The 5,556-nt window shown below is 41.1% G+C and overlaps 2 long non-coding RNA genes across 2 annotated transcripts; both read left to right on the top strand.

The window, feature by feature from the left end:
- Nucleotides 1-1,555: 1,555 nt before the first annotated feature.
- Nucleotides 1,556-2,701, top strand: LOC112572882. The gene is made up of 2 exons (XR_003101098.1): nucleotides 1,556-1,757; nucleotides 2,374-2,701. It is a non-coding gene; the product is annotated as an uncharacterized LOC112572882 (long non-coding RNA).
- Nucleotides 2,702-4,286: 1,585 nt separating this feature from the next.
- LOC112572876 lies at nucleotides 4,287-5,018 on the top strand. The gene is made up of 2 exons (XR_003101094.1): nucleotides 4,287-4,555; nucleotides 4,682-5,018. It is a non-coding gene; the product is annotated as an uncharacterized LOC112572876 (long non-coding RNA).
- Nucleotides 5,019-5,556: the final 538 nt, after the last annotated feature.

The raw sequence follows: 5,556 nt of genomic DNA, 5'->3' as shown, positions 1-5,556 counted from the left end.
CAGAAGTTTCGTTCTCTCCTGCGTTTTCTGCGTGCGGCAGAATCAACGCGTCACGAGCCGATTGGGTGTTTCAGGCTAATGGCTGGCCGGCCGGTGCGCAAGTGTGAGAAGTGCGTGAGCGACTGAGGCTGAGAGATTGTTGTATAGACTTATGTGGTGTATCTATATTTTTGTGGGATCTTTATTTGGGTAGTCTTTATCAGGGCATTCTCTTTGTGTAGGTAAAGTTGCAATTGCGTCTGTCACAGCAGACGAAGCTGTTGTTGGTTTTGGCACAAAGGACGCTTGAGAGGCCAGCCTTGTGATGTTATATGCATGTCCGTAGAGTACTTTGTTCATGCACACCACTTTATGCAGGCTCAAACACCCGCTCACTAAACCTAGTGGGATGAAGCAGCAAACAGACAGACGGAGGACTAACGGACTGCCGTCGGCCAGCCAACTACGTGTACCTGCGTGCGAACAGACCTGCGCCGAGGTGTCAGCGGACTGTTGGTGAAACCCAGAGATTCAAGCCGCGAGGACTGTGTGCTTGACAGTAGACGAGGGCGTGACGCCGCGATCTACCTGTGGGGTTCTCTTTTTCTTTTCCTTTGTTGTTGTTTTTCGTTTTATATATGTGTATTTTTCTTTCTTTGTTGGGTTGGTGGTTGCATTCTGCGGCCGCCAATAAACTTTAGTCTTGTAGTGTAACTTCGTGCACGTGTTTTATGTTCACTGAGGAGTGATTGGCTTTGTTGCTCGCGACGGGCGTTGGATTGTTTGTCTGTGCGATTGTGAGTGCGTCTGTGAGAGAGCGAGTCTTGCGGCGCCCGACCGCGTTTACGCGACAATGCCACCAAGCTCAGAAACAAGATTTAAAACAAAGCCAAATTGATGCTTATGATGAAAGACCTAGTGTCAGCTAGAAACCTGTGGATGACGACAGCAAGGCCTTGGAGGAAGAAACATCGTCCCTGCTGCTTCCTGTGTGCGAGAAGATGCTGAGGCTGATGCTGGGGCTTCATGGTGACACGTGTTCAGTGCTCATGTTCACAGCCTGGTGATGTTGCTATGAGGACACAACATCAATTAGTGCCTGTTCCTGTCATTAGTAAGACTAGTATGTCTTGACCGAGATGCTGGATTCGATCTCTCTTCACTAATGCTGACAACTCTAAAAAAATAAAGTGCCAGGATGGTTTGGGTTCAGCAGATTGTTGAGCTGCTACATCGGTATTTTCCTGATCGCTTGTATCGTCTTCCTAGATACTTTTTTTCATTTCTATCTCACAGACACACATTTACTTGCTGGGCTTCAATCCTGAACTAAGATCTGGGAAGTCTAGCTCTCACGCACACACGCACTGTAGCAGACATACAGATATATTCACACAGACACACATACATAAATACACGCACTGTAGCAGACATACAGATATATTCACACAGACGTACACAAGTAAGTACACGCACGCACGCACATACCACGTGTTCAGCTACACACAACGCGGTTGTGAAATGCTCGTCACTACCTTGAGCTGAAAAGAAAACTATAAAACCGCTGTTGTCTGGCACACATCTTATCACTCATTGTCACTTCTTGGTGACAGCTGCTTGACGAAAGGTTGACAGTTTAAAGGTCACGATGCAACTGAAGACTGTTCTTGCCCTGCTGTTGGTCTTCACGCTGGCCACCCGCCAGGACACCCGAGCGATGACGGTTGGGAGGAGACAACTTTATGGCCCTCGTGACTATGAACTCTACCAAATCATGGGTATTTAACTATTTATTTTTATGTATTTTTTATCACTTACATATTTTTCTTAATAGTAAAATGTTAAAGAAAACATATGTAGCTGAACTAATTTTCAAGTTTCCTATTTCGGAAAATAATTTTAAACTGCATAATATATACAACAAACCCAGTTTGCAACTTTTTGGAAGTTAGCAAGTACAGCAATAATATAGTCTCCTCCTGCCCCACCCCTTGCTTCTTCTTCTTCTTCATTATCATCATCATCAGCAGCCTCATTATCAATAAGATGTCTGAGTCATGTTTATAACAGAATGAAGTCGTGTTCACAGTGAAATATTTGAAAATTTTTGAAGGCTGTGTAAGGTGTTAAAACTCAACTTTTCATGACAATACTCTGTCTATAACACATGAAACATTCCGGGTTACTCAGACAATGGGTTAACCAGCTGGGATTTGAACTTGCTGCATGCGTACAGTAGAGAATTTTGGGGAACATAATGGTTAAAGGCTATAAACACAGTTTTGCTGTAACACTATTTGTATAAAGCCATCAGTATTTATCTGTGGGTGTCATAACCTTGCTTATGTTGATTATTTTATATTCTATGCACGTGTCCCTTGTTATGTTCTCCAGATGCGCACAAGAAGATGATGCCCGACGAAATAGCAAAAATCAAATGTGTGATCGCGCACCAATGTTGCCCTGAATATTGGGAGAAATCTTGCCAGTCTATAAACGTGAGCTATATAGATATATATATAGACTGCTTGGGCGGCTGGATGTGTGCCATTCTCTCGCACGGATGACTGGTGTTGTCATCACACGACATCTCATCTTGCTTTGACCTTTAAATGTTGCTGCTTGATGGACTCCACAACTTGTAGTAACGGATATTCACTGTTTAGAGTGACGAATATTTTTGGGTCATAAATAAAGACTTATAAAAACGATATTAAAGATATAAAAGACAGTAAAATTGATGTATGTATGTATGGTTGGTGTACGTTTACCACAGCAAAATAATGCTTCTCAGAAATATTAGTAAAACTGAAAATATTCGCACACTAGTAATGTAAGCTACTAGAGAGATTAAAAAAACATGTTTCTAATATTCCATGATTTTCGCTGCAAATGAACGACTAGAAAGAACCGACAATCAACCGTACAACAACAAAGTTGACGAAGAAAAAGTTGCATATAGGAAGTAGATGCTATGGGAATCAAGAGAAACAAAAAAGAAAGGGTAAAGAAATATTAATTGTATGATTATGACGATTATACAAAAAAAAATTAGTCTTGAGTCCAGAATTGTAGGATGAGCCTACAAACATCAACACGAGCACACAGGTCAAATTTGTGATGTCAAAAAAACAACAACAACACTTACTGTATAAACAGACGGTCCCAGATTTCCTACTGGCTTATACTCTGGCTTATACAATGTGTAAATAACAACAAACAATCCTAACGTCTGTTGTTGACTGGTGTGTGTTTGTGATGAGAACTCAAAGCCATTGCACGAAGTCAAAACCGTGTCCAATGACACTTTCTGACACTTTGTAAAATACAGTTTGTGTTTACTACAGTTTCCAAACATACAGTTTGAACTTTGAGACTGCTGGTCACACTCACGGGCATATCCCAAGAAAAAAAAAAGAGAACCTGTACAACTGTGTGCAATACTTTTATCTCATAGACACACTTCTGGCGGTTTTCCGGTTAAAAACAATTGTCATCTTCACTCATGGATGCACAGAGATGAATACACACGGTTGTTTGTCTGTGTGCTAGAGCTGCGTGTGCATTTGTCTGAGTGTAAACTAAATATGTGTATTTGGCCTTATGTATGTATGTGTCTGTGCTGTAAGAGTGAAGTTTGCGAGTTTACTTACACGTTTTCAGTCTTTTTCTGCATCTCTAAATTAAATAAAGTGTCTAAAAATCTTGCTTGCTATTTATTATACCACCAAGCTCCGAAACAAGATTTAAAACAAAGCCAAATTGATGCTTATGATGAAAGACCTAGTGTCAGCTAGAAACCTGTGGTTCACGACAGCAAGGCCTTGGAGGAAGAGACATCGTCCCTGTTGGTTCAAGAAGATGCTGAGGCTGAGGCTGCAGAGTGACACGTGTTCAGTGCTCATGTTCACAGCCTGGTGATGTTGCGATGAGGACACAACATCAATTAGTCCCTGTTCCTTTCATTAGTAAGACTAGTGTCCTGATCGAGATGCTGGTTTCGATCTCTCTTCAGTAATGCTGACAACTCGTAAAAGAATTAAGTGTCGGGATGGTTTGGGTTCAGCAGATTGTTGAGATGCTACATCGGTATTTTCCTGATCGCTTGTACCGTCTTCCTAGATACATTTTTTTCGTTTCTATCTCACAGACACACATTTACTTGTTTGGCTTCAATCCTGAACTAAGATCCGTGAAGTCGAGCTCTCACGCACACACGCACTATAGCAGACTTACAGATATATTCACACAGACACACACACATAAGTACACGCACGCACGCAGTGTGCAACTACACAACAACGCGGTTGTGAAATGCTCGTCACTACCTTGAGCTGAAAAGAAAAGAAGACTATAAAACGGCCATTGTCTGCCACACATCTTATCACTCATTGTCACTTCTTGCTGACAGCTGCTTGACGAAAGGTTGACAGTTTAAAGGTCACGATGCAAGTGAAGACTGTTCTTGCCCTGTTGTTGGTCTTCACGCTGGCCACCCGCCAGGACACCCGAGCGATGACGGTTGGGAGGAGACAACTTTATGGTCCTCGTGACTATGAACTCTACCGAATCTTGGGTATTTAACTACTTATTTTTATGTATTTTTATCACTTACATATTTTCCAGTAATCTGTTGGTGTCATAACCTTGCTTATGTTGATATTTGTTATCCTATGCACGTGTCCCTTGCTATGTTCTCCAGATGCGCACAAGAAGATGATGGGCGGCTATACAGGAATTAACATCTGTTTAATCGCGCACATGTGTTGCTTGCCATCTTGGCCGAACTTTTGCCAGTCTACAAACCCATCAACCTTGGGAGATGAAGGGACACTCTGCTGGGACATGAATATCTGTTCCGTTCTCTTGAATGCATTACTGGTGTTGTCATCACACGCGTCTGATCTTGTTTTGACCTATAAAGGCTGCGGCTTAGTGGATTCCACAACTTGTAGTAACGGAAATTCACTCTTTAGAGCGACGAATATTCTTTGGTCATAAATAAAGACTTATCAAAATGATTTAAAAACAACAAAAAAGAGTAAAATTGATGTATGTATGTTTGGTGTACGTTTACCACGTTAGTAAAATAATGCTTTTCAGAAATGTTAGTAAACTTAAAATATTCGCCAAATAATAATCTAAGGGATTAGTGAGATTAAAAAACATATTTCTAATAATCATTAATGATCACCTCTACTCTATTTTCGTTCTGATGATGATGATGATGATGATTGTGGGATTTGTAAGGTGCATTTTCACATGTAGACAAGAGTTCAATGCGCTGCAAATGAACGACCAGACCGAACCGACAATCAACCGTACAACAACAAAGTGTGACAAAGAAAGACATGCATGTAGGAAGGAGATGCTATGGGAATCAAGAGAAACAAAAAGAATTGGCGAAGAAATATTATTTTTATGATTATGACGATTATACAAAATACTTCCTGACAATATAATTTGGAAATTGTAGGGATGAGCCTACACGACCAGACAGAGGTCAAATTTAAGGTGTCACCTTCGTAAAAAAAAAAACAAACAGACCACTTACTGTATAAACAGATGGTCCCAGAT

Source organism: Pomacea canaliculata, linkage group LG1 (genome assembly GCF_003073045.1).
Source record: "Pomacea canaliculata isolate SZHN2017 linkage group LG1, ASM307304v1, whole genome shotgun sequence".
NCBI lineage: Eukaryota > Metazoa > Mollusca > Gastropoda > Architaenioglossa > Ampullariidae > Pomacea > Pomacea canaliculata.
The sequence above is the reverse complement of the archived record's forward strand: the minus strand, read 5'-3'. Positions and strand labels throughout refer to the sequence as shown.